The following is an 11,904-nucleotide window of genomic DNA, read 5'->3' as shown; positions in this document are numbered from 1 at the left end:
TTAAAAATGGGCAAAGGACTTTACGAAAGGGGCATCTGAATACCCAATAAACATTGAAAAGAAGCTCAATCTCATTAGTAATTAGGGAAAGGCATGTTAAAACTAGATTGGCAAAATTAGAGACTGAAAATATCAATGACCCAGAGCAACAGGAAATTTCATACACTAGCAATGTTAATAGGTACAACCATTTTAGAAAAAATTGTTTGGCAGAATCTTGCAAAAGTGGAATCTATATGCCATACAACTCAGGAATTCTACTTCTAAGTATATCTACCCTAAAGAAACCTGTGTGTGTGTTCTACAGGCATCCATAAGAATGCTCACAGCAGCATTATTTATATAGTAAAACCTGGAAATAATCCAAATGCACCATAGAATAGATAAATAAATTGTGGTATATTCACAGAATGGAATACCCAAAGCACATGCTTTGTCTGGCCACAGACTTAACATCAGTATTCACGTCCACCTCGTCAGTCCTCCAGTTGACAGGCATATTCAAATGTCAAAAAAAGGCAAAATGACATCTGATTCTCAAGTGACCGTGGGCAGTTCCAAACCTGTCCTGACACAAATTGTTGAAAGTTTTTTATGGCCAATACATTATGGCAATAAGACTCTTCATATGAACAAACTCTGAAGATGAAGTGGTGAAATCTCCTATTTTTTCTTGGTTCAATAACCAAACACAATCAAAGAATGTTTAAAGAACCATACTATCAGGTAGAAAACAGGACTGTCACTGTTGGTGTAATTTCATCTGGGTCACTGAGACATGATGTCTATGAACTAAATCTGGGGGTCAGCAAAATTCTGTGTGAAAGGCCTGATAGTAACAGTTTTAGCCGTGTGAGCCATAAGGTCTATGAGGTAAACTACTCAATTATGAAAATGATGGCATAGCTGTGTCATTATAAAACATTATTTATGAATACTGAAACTTTAATTTCATAAGTTTTCTTATGTGTCATGAAATTGTATTGATCCTTTTATTTTTTGCAACCAGGCTATACAAAAACAAGTACAGAATGGACTTACCCCCAGGCCTTCATATGCTGATCAACCATCATATAAGCTTGCCTATTACCTTTGATATCAAAGCAAGATTGGTCCAATTGTTCCATAGCTGAATATGCTGGAAGAGAGTATATTCTACCCTAAATTATCTTGTTAGCTAACATGTGATGCCTGTACCCCTTTAAGTAGTGGAAACAATATATAAACATTGAGAGATAATACAGAACATGAACAAAGAAGAAAGACCTAGATTGGAATCTCAGCTCTGTCTCTAGTAGGCTATGTGACCTTGGGCATAACTCAAACCTCTTTCATTTTCTCATCTATAAAAATGGAAATAATAATGCATACACCGTCATTTGTTATTTACAGCTATGGGTTCTTCTATCCTTGAACTTCAAAACCCATTCTTTTAAAATTAACTACATCCTGCTTTACTTTCCTGTCACCAATTTATGTTTCTCCCATGTTCCGCTCAGTTATTCTCATACAAAAACTTGTGAGAGTTCACCAGGGTACTAATGCTCATATTCCTTAATGCCCTTGGCTTTTGTGGTTATGGGCCTTGAAAAGTCACCTCCCATTTTTGGCATAACTGTGTAGTGTTGCAGTCTCCCTTCTGCTCTAAATCACAGCAACTAGAGGGAATGCAGACTGGAGCACAGTTTAGCAAATATATCAAGTACCTTATAATGCTCTCAATGCTCTTGTATTTTCACTTCAAGGAATTTATCCTAAACTAATAACTTGAAATACAAATCAAGATTTATGCACAAAGATGACCACCAAGGTATAACAACAGAAAATAATAATAACAACAACACTAATGCAATAAAAAGGACTTTAAAGAACTTCATTGATTTTGGAAGAAATATATATTTCTAACTCTTTATATGCTTCCCATGGGATTATGTATATAATGTATATTATACATTTTGTATTATGTATATTATATTGTGTATATAATACCATGAATATGAGAACACCAAAAGCATGAATCTTATTGGATTTAATATTTCAGAAATGTTATATGCACTACCATACGGAAATCTATCTTTTCATACAATAGCCATGAGGATTATATGAAATGATGTCATATTTCTAGCAGATGTCCAATCTCACAGGATGTATTCAGTCAACACTAGCAAAGAATGACATAGGTGAAGGAGCCAGCCGCCACGATATCAGAGTGGGGTGTTGGAGGTGGAAAGAATGCAAGTGCACACAAAGAACACAGGTGAGAGCTCCTGGGTGCATGTCTAAGAAACAGCAAAGAGGCCAAAGTGATTCATTGGCAAGTTCAAAGCAATAAGTAGGAAAGGGCCCTTTAGACAAATGTAAGGATTCTGATGGAAACCACTGGAAGGTTCTGAGTAGAAGAGATTTGAAAAGGGTCACACTTTAGCTGCTGTACTGAGAATAGAGTAGAGGAGCAAAGGTAGAAGCAGGAGGACCAGTGGAGAGTCAGTGTGCAATAATGTAAGTGAGAGGTGATGGTTGCTTGAAGAAAGCAGAGAAGTGAGAGGTGATACAATTTTAGTTGTACCCTGGAAGCAGAGTCAGCAGTATTTGCTGACAGTTTGGATGTGGGTGTGAAAGAAAGAGAGGAGTCAAGAAGGACTCCAAAGTTTTTGACCAAGCAACTAAGTGAGTATTACTGCCATCAACCAAGATGGGGAGACTGCAGGTGGAGAAGGTTTGGATGTGTTTCCTTGGATATGATAAGCTTGTGATGTCATTCAAGTAGAGATGACTGAATATATGAGTCTAGTACGCATAAGAGAGATATATGTTTGGGAATAAATGATGTTTGCCCTAAGAAACAAAAATAATAGAGTTACCATGAACTGAGATGGAGAAGGCTGTGGTGGGAGTAGGGTTGGAGTGGTGACAAATTAGAATTCAGTTTTAGGCATGTTACATTTGAGAAACTAAGTAAAAGTCTTAAGCAGGAAAGTGGAAATGTGAGTCAGAGTTGAGAAGAGAGGTCCAGGCAAAGCACTTGTCCATTTGGAAGCTGTCAGTGTATAGATGGTGTTTAAACCACGAGACAAGCTCACCTCACTGAAAGCACAGATAGAGAACATAAGAGGTCTGAGGAAGGAGCCTTAGGGCATCCCAATTTTAAGAAGTTGGGGAGATGGAGAAGCAGCAAAGGAGACTGGGGGTGAGCAGCCTGTGGTAGGAGGAAACCAAAGGAGTACACCATGCAAGAAGTGAAAACATATTTCAGGGAGCAATCTGCTATTTCAAAAGCTGTGGATAGCTCAAAGGTGATGAAAATACCTTCACAACAATTGTAGAGTAGTTGCTGCACATGCCTGAAGCCAATCATCAAGTATAAAATCCTATATAGGCTATTTTATTCTTGATTTGACTTTATTTTTCCCATTCTCATTCTTGATGATTCAATGAAGGCCACTCCCTGTAAAAGTTTGGCTCCATTTTTAAATATTTCAATACTAACCCAAACACCCAGAGTGATTAGTAGAAAATAAAATAAACTACTTAAATAGAACAATAGAGGTATTGCTAAGTAAATAATGGAACAATTATATGATGAAATTGTATGCAGTTATTTTAAAAATCATGTTTTAAAAGAGTATTTAGAGAAAAACCAAGATGGCGGCATAAGGTATACACCTGCACCAAAACTACAACTAAAAGACAAAATGACTATCACCCAGAACCACGGGAAAGCTGGCTGAGGAGAAGTTCTACAACTAGAAGGAAAGAAAAAATCTCATTGAGACCGGGTAGGAGGTTCAGAGGTGTGGAAAGTAGAGGTACGGAGGCGCGCGAATCGGGCTGGTGACTGGGTGCACTGGGTCCACTGTTTTTTTCGCGCAGGAGATACAAGCTCCCTACTGCTCTGAACTCCAGTTTCCAGCGAGACTCTAGGGACCCAGACTCCTACGGGGAGAAACTGGACACTCTGGCATCTGTTTGGAAAGTGAGGATGGCTCTCTTGCAGAGGTGTGCGCAGGAATCATTGTTTACTGCACTGGGGTGCGGGACATGGGGATGCGGGGATGCAGAAATGCGGAAATGAGGAATCCAAAGAGGACCACACCAAGACACATCATAATTAAAATGCCAAGGGCAAAAGACAAAAAGAGAATCTTTTTGTGGCAGGGGGTAAGGGCATGGGGTGGGGGGGGTTGGATGGAGGAGAGCTATGGGGGGAAAAAAGAGGAACATCTGTAATAATCTGAACAATAAAGATTTATTTTTTAAATAAAGGAATATTTAATATGAGAAATGTCTGTTTTATTATTTTGTTAGATCAAAAAGATTACAAAAGAATGAAAATTACATTGAAAAATCTATCTAATTTATTCTATTTATATAAATGGGGAAGAAAAAACATAGGTAATACAACAAAATGTTGTCAGCAGCAGTTTTCATTTGGTGGTGGGGTTACAGATAATTTTATTTTTCTCCTTTACAGTTTTCACTATTTTTGTTTTTTTATAATAAGTAGATATTACTTTTATGATTATAAAAAATTAAGCCATTTACTTTGTTTAAAGTCCAGATTATAAAACAGTTCTATGGAAAGTGATCTGAACATGTGTGTGTATATGTGTCATACACAGAATATAGACTGTGAAGTTATACAGCAAGATGTATACATTTTCTGTGTGATAAAATTTTAGAAAATTAACTTATTTTTTATATCTTCCACATTTTCCACAATATACATATATTATTTTTGAAGTCAGAAAGCAACGTACAATAGAAATGAGTCCATGAGGATCAATGCTAAAGGAATGTATTTAAATTATGTCATAATATTTTTTCTCTTCATATGTTTTCATGAGCTGCTGGTGGAAAGTGATCTCTGTGGGGTCCGCTGGACACGTTGGTCCTGGGTTCTGGGACTGTACCTGCAGCACTTTGAAGGGGCAATTTGGGACCTGTTCTTGGCTAAAGAGCTTTTGAGCCTCATTCTATAGTCTTCCGGGAGCTTCTGTGAGCTACCTAACAGCCTTTAATGAATTTTCTGCTCAAGCCAGTTAGATTGGGCTTGCGGCCTGCAGCAAAGAACCTCAGATGCAGACCTCTCTCCTCAGGGTACCTGTAGCCTGGGCCTTCCCACCCATGCTGTACTTAATAGGTATGACTGCACAACGATGACTTCAACCAGCCTCAGATCCCGCCACAGATGTCTTTCTATTGGGAATTAGAGTTCTTCCAGCCCTGAAGGGCAGCAGCTGCAGTGAGAAGGGTAACTTCTACATTGGGCTGAAATCCAAATTTTTATGTATGTAATTATGCCAAAATTCAGGTCAACCTCTAGGCTGGGTTGACTCATATTCCATGATATATAGGAAGGAAAAAAACACTTTATGAGCTGCCATAATGGCATTTTTTGCTGTACTTTGAAATGTTGTTTAATTGTTTGTACTTTTCTATTTAACTGCAAATTACTCTGCTCTTCCAAGTATCATGCTTTACTTGCTTAAAAAATAAATACCCTAAATGACAAGGAGTGAAGGACTATATAAATTATATACTGGAATGTTGCAATGGACACTTTGAGAATGTTAAGAGTTGGTGCTATTCAAAATAAACTCAAAGGTTCAAACGATTAAAAAGTTTGAAGTGGTCAAATTTGTGCACCATGCCTCAGAATCATCTGATAAGATAATAGCCACATCCTCGCCAGAAAAACATTGACTTTAGTATTTTTGTTGGTTTTGTGTTTTCAACGTTGAAGACTTACTTCCCTGCCCTATTTCCTCTCTTTGCCCAGTGCCTCTAGGATTACCTGAGATACGAGATGGTGTTGCTAACTAAATTCTCTTGTTAGTTGCTTTGTCAGAAACACTGGGGGCGGGGGGGGGGGGGGGGAGGGGCGGGCAGAAGGAATGTAAAATTAATATAAAGTCAGGAAATGGCACAAGGAAGTCAAAATTGCCTCTGCCAGTCAAACTCCCTATTTCCATTGGTTATTTCATTAGGTGGATGAAGATGCAGGAAGGTGCTGGTTTAGCTTTTCTACTCTCTGGTTTTTCATGACACTATCTTTGACTTGCCTGTCTTTCTTTCCTCGGAGTCCCTCTTTCCAGTCAACCAAAGGTCCTCCCCCAGATGATACTCCCATCATCCAGAATCTCTGGCCAAGGGCAGGTTATGGCAAAATTGTCAACTTGTTCATTACCCCAGAGCTTCGTGATGAGTGGATTACCTTAGTCATAAAGGGCTCCAAGGTCAGAGGTGGTTTTGCATAAACTTTCTGAGGGTCCGCTCTTGAGTTGTTTTTTGAGGAATAAATAAGAATTTTCCCACATCAGCCTTAAGAAAGGGTACTTGAGGCACTGGCTTCTCTCTTTATGCTTCTCTCCTGCTCACCTTTTTGAGTGAATGAGACAAGTCAGAACCCTTCACCTTGAAAAAAGGTCATCCTTGAGCATGTGAATGAGTAAGCACTACAGGACAGTAGGTTCCACTGAATAAAAATTCAAGAAGAACATGAGAACACACGGAAGACTCCACAAATACTTGTGGAATGAATTTTGTTGAATGACTGAGGAGGCTTTACTGTAAGGTGAACCAGGTCACCTCTGCACTATGCTAGCACCTTCCCAGACCAGAAGACAGGCTTCCTCGAGGCCTTGAGGATGCTGACCTCTCTGCCATCAAATATGAACATGTCCCTACTTCATTTTGCACAAACTATACAATTTAAATGCCCAGGGACGGTCAGAATTCTTCTTTGATGTTAAGGTTTTGTCTCCTTAGAGCAGTTTTAGGTTCACAGCAAAATTAAGAGGAAGGTACAGAGAGTTCCTATCACACCCTGCCTCCACACATGTACAGCCTCCCCCATTATCAACATCCCTCACCGGAGTGGTGCATGTGTTATAACTGATGAACCTAAATTGATAAATCATCATCACCCAGAATCCATAGTTTATATTTGGGTCACTCTTGATGGTATATATTTTGTGGGCTTGGACAAATGTATAATGACATGTATTCATCATTATAGTATCATAGAGTAGTGTCACTGCCCTAAAAATTCTCTGTGCTCCACCTATTCATCCCTCCCTCCCACTAACCCTAGGAAACCATTGATATTTCTACTGTCTCCATAATTTTGCCTTTTCCAGAGTGTCATATAATTGGAATCATGCAGTATGTAGCCTTTTCAGATTGGCTTCTTTCACTTAGTAATACTATGCATTTAAGGTTCCTCCATGTCTTTTCATGTCTTGACAGCTCATTTCTTTTTAGTGCTAAATAATATTTCAATTTCTGATATACCACAGTTTATCTATTCACCTACCGAAGGACATCTTGGTGGCTTCCAATTTTTGTCAATTATGAATAAAGCTGCTATAACCATGTATGCGCAGGTTTTTGTGTAGACATAACTTTTCAACTCATTTGGGGGAAAAACAAGGAACATGACTGTTGTATCATATGGTAAGAGTATGTTAGGTTTTGTAAGAAAACACCAATTGTCTTCCAACATGACTATACCATGTTGCATTTCTACCAGCAGTGAGTGGGAGTTCCTGTTGTTTCACAGCTTCACCAGCGTTTGGTGGTATTCATGTTCCAGATTTTGGCCATTTTAAAGATGTATAGTGGTATTACATTGTTTTAATTTGTATTTCCCTGATGATATATGATGTGGAGCCTCTTTTCATGTGTTATCTGCTGTCTGTATATCTTCTTTAGTGAGGTGTCTTTTGGGGTGTTTGCCCATTTTTTAATCAAGTTGTTTTCTTACAGTTGAGGGATATTTTTAATTTTTATTTATTGATTTTTAGAGAGAGAGAGAGAAAGAGGAAGGGAGAGACAGAGACAGAGACAGAGAAACATCGAGTTGTTGTTCTGCTTATTTATGCATTCATTGGTTGATTCTTTTATGTGCCCTGATCGAGGACCAAACCCGCAACCTTGATGTATCAGGGCAGTGGTCTAACCAACTGAGCTACCAGGTGAGGGCCAGAGTTTTAAGAAATCTTTAAATGTTTTGGATAACAGTCCTTTATCAGAGGTGTCTTTTGCAAGTATTTTTCTCCTAGTCTGTGGCTTGACTTCTCATTCTTCTTTAAAATATTTTTAATTGCTTCTTGGCCTTTTGGCTAAGATCAAGTGTAGTATCTGTTCTTATCAGTTTACTATCTGATACATCCTCTATCCACGGACAATACATTAAACTAGAGGCCCGATGCATAAAATTCGTGCATGGGTACGGTCCCTAGGCCTGGTCGGTGATCAGGGCCCATCTGTAGGGTGACAGACGAGGTGATTGGGGTCGGGAGGGGTGGGGGAGGCTGCTGGCACACACCTTGGCTGGCCTGGGGCCTGAGAGCTGGGGGTAGCTCTGGCACTGAGCATCTGCCCCCTGGTGGTCAGTACATGTCATAGCGACCAGTTGTTCTGCTGTTCAGTTGATTTGCATATTAGGCTTTTACTATATAGGATAGATTTTTTTTAACTGGGAGTTGGAATAGGAGCTTGCTCTGTCCACTCCACGCATCGTCCCGGTATTGCAGTACCTCCAGGAACAGTGCACCAGTAAAAAAAATAAATAAATAAATAATATTTTTAAGAGAAAGATATTGTGTTTTTGGTATATTTTATCTTCAGGCTCTATTGAACTAGATAGTGCAAGTACTCACTTAGAATGGTAAAATTATGTTTGACATAAACTGTAAGACTTTGGTCTCTTTTCTTGGGAGTACTTTCAAACCAAACAAGCCATTAGCAAATCCAACCAATCAGAAACTGAAGGTACCTTGATTGTCAGTGTCATTTAGAAGATTGTTTACGTACCTGTCAGAACCCAGTAAACAAATTGTTGTGTTCTTATGTGGCACTAGGTCAACAACACATATTAGGGCTTTATTCATGCTTGAGTGTCTGCAGCTCTCTTAGCATGTTCTTAGTTGGTCATCCTTTTCCACTTCTGCTACTATTCTATAGCCTTGATTTATTTTTTTGTTCCACTTTCTAAACTTTATGGTAGAGAGTATAAGCCAAGGGGTGATCCAAATGGTAAAAGAGAATTATCAACTAATAATAGTAATAAAATAATATCATGGTTATACAAAGGGTAAAAACAGGTGACTTGAAAACCACAGCTCCCTCCTGAAGGCCTTTGGCCTGAGCCTCGCCAGCTCTCTGCCTGCTTGGGTGGCGCTTTCCTTCCTCCCTGGTCTCCAAAGGGTGCTGCTTCATGCTCTGGACAGGAAAGGGGGAAGCCTTAGGGTGGATGTCAGGGAAAACCGGAAAGGAGAAGGGAGTCCTTTCAAGTGAACACATAATGGGCTTACACAAAACGGAAATAAGGCTCCCCATGACCATTAAAAAAGTTATTTCACACCACGTTTAACCACCAAAGGAGCCTGCGTGAAAGCTGGTGTTGAGGCAGTTCTGAGTTGGTTCTGCTTTTATTTACGTAAATTCCACTCTTCTCCAAATCCTGCTTCATATGTTTTTCCTCCTGAGTCCAAGGTTAGCAGTTGGATGCTGCTCTGTGGATGACCTTCACGTTGCTCTAAATGAACAGTGTTTCTGTTTTTGACCTTTTCTTTGAAGCAGTGGGGTTGCCAATGTTGAAAACACTAATATCCATCAACAACAGTTGGCATTTGCTTATTGGTTTTTCATTATTACCTACAAGAATTTTTGTAAAATAATAGAATTAAATATTTTCCTGGAGGTTTCTATATGAGTTTTTTCTATTTACATGTTCACCGATTAGGGCTTTATTTGTGTTCTCAAGTATCTCAAACTCTCTCTTAACAGGTTATTAAGTACTCGGCCTATTTCCCACCTCTTTACTATTTCGTTGTCTCCATTTTTTGCTCCACCTTCGAAACTTCAGGATGGCCAAAGGAATGATCCACAGATCTCAGTTTACTACCTTTGTGTTTGTTTATTTTTATTGACTATCCTTGCAATCAACTAACAAGCCAATTGCCTGACCTAATGGGTGTTAAGTGCCAAGTGGCACAAAAAGAGAGCTGAGTGTTCAAAAGGCTCATTCTGGAGGCTGGATACTGCAAATTGTTGTCTTTGTTTGTAGCCTTAACCAGCAAGCTGTCCCCACAGCCACCATTGGGAGTGTACTTGAGAGGGTTTTAAGTAAATACCACCATGAGGCCAGTGTGCGAACTGTCAATTTGTATTTATATGATGTGCGACTGTGCTGAAGCAGGCATCATGAATCACTCAGGATTACCCTCATGGAGAGCCTCTCATTCTGCCTGAAGGATTAGGGAAACAGGGTTCAAATGCTATTCATCAGCCTTGTCTTTCAGGGAGCACCAGTAAAGTCACCCAGTGCCTGACCTATAGTTGAAACACTCCATTCCCAAGTCTCAGGAAAAGGTCACCCAGAGGTAATGGAATATTTTTGTCAAGGTGGCATAGCCTAAACTGGTCTGGGAAAGAGCTTTCTGAGGACAGAAGGAGAAACTTGAGCATGAAAGAAAGGAGATGACTCAATGCCCTATACATTTCTAAAAAATGTCTTCCAGAATGATGGATACTGTCACTTTCAAAAATAATCGTACTGAAATGCAGTGCTAAAGTCTTCCCAAAGGAGAGGAAGTTCACTGTCAAGTGGTTGTTAAATAGGTAAATAGAGAACACATTTTTCAATATTGAAACCAGTAAATAGCATTTACTGTTTTTTATTTTAATTTTTAATTAAAGTATATACTCAATATTATTTTTATTAACTTTAGATGTATAACATAGTGGTTAGATAATTATATAATTTACAAAGTAATCCCTCCAATAATTCTAATACCCACCTGGCACCATACATAGTTATTACAATATTATTGACTATATTGCCTCTGCTTTACTTTACATCTCATAACTATTTTCTAACTACCAATTTGTAATTCTTAATCTCTTCACCTTTTTCATTCAGCCTCCTTGCCCCCCTCTCATCTGTATCTACAAGTCTGTTTCTGTGTTGTATGTTAGTTTATTTTGTTCTTTAGATTCCACATGTAGGTGAAATCATATGGTATTTGTCTTTCTCTGTCTGACTTATTTCACTCAGCATAATATCCTCTACGTCCGTGGTAGGCAAACTGCGGCTCGAGAGCCACATGCGGCTCTTTGGCCCCTTGAGTGTGGCTCTTCCACAAAATGCCACGGCCTGGGTGAGTCTATTTTGAAGAAGTGGCGTTAGAAGAAGTTTAAGTTTAAAAAATTTGGCTCTCAAAGGAAATTTCAATTGTTGTACTGTTGATATTTGGCTCTGTTGACTAATGAGTTTGCCAACCACTGCAGGTCTATCCATGCTGTCACAAAAAGTAAGATTTCCTTCTTTTTCACAGCCGAGTAGTATTCCACAGCTTTTTTATCCACTTATCTCCTTTGGGCTGCTTCCAAATCTTGACTATTGTAAATTATGCTGCCCTGAACATAGTGAAACATATATTCTTTCAAATTAGTGTTTTTAGTTTCTTTAGATATATTCCCAGAAGATGAATTGCTGGGTTATAAGGCAGTTTCATTTCTAATTTTTAATTCAAGGGTATGAAGCTCGGTTGCCAGCTTGGTCCTGGTTGGAGTATGTGCAGGAGGCAACCAATTGATGTGTCTCTCTCACATCGATGTTTCTCACTCTCTGTCTCTTCCTTCCCTTCCACTCTCTCTAAAAACCAATGGAAAAAGATATCCATCCTTAGGTGAGGATTAACCAAAAATAAATAAAAGAAAGAAAAAAGTCAGGACCAAAAGGTATCTGCCTAGACAGAGATTGGGGCAATGGGAGTAAGAAACTTCACTCAAGATCAAAATAACCACTATATTAAAACTGATAAGGAAAGACCACAGGCTTTTTCAAATCCATATGAAAATAGAAGTCAAATAAAGTGAAAAACTCCTATTTTAATT

The 11,904-nt window shown here is 38.9% G+C and overlaps 2 pseudogenes; both read left to right on the top strand.

Annotated features, from left to right (window-relative positions):
• Positions 1-8,103: 8,103 nt before the first annotated feature.
• On the top strand, positions 8,104-8,222 carry LOC114227733 (U2 spliceosomal RNA; annotated as a pseudogene).
• A 193-nt stretch (positions 8,223-8,415) lies between these two features.
• On the top strand, positions 8,416-8,562 carry LOC114227734 (U2 spliceosomal RNA; annotated as a pseudogene).
• Positions 8,563-11,904: the final 3,342 nt, after the last annotated feature.

Source organism: Eptesicus fuscus, chromosome 2 (assembly GCF_027574615.1).
Source record: "Eptesicus fuscus isolate TK198812 chromosome 2, DD_ASM_mEF_20220401, whole genome shotgun sequence".
Classification (NCBI taxonomy): Eukaryota; Metazoa; Chordata; class Mammalia; order Chiroptera; family Vespertilionidae; genus Eptesicus; species Eptesicus fuscus.
Note: the sequence above shows the minus strand (reverse complement) of the source record. Positions and strands in the feature narration are given on the sequence as shown.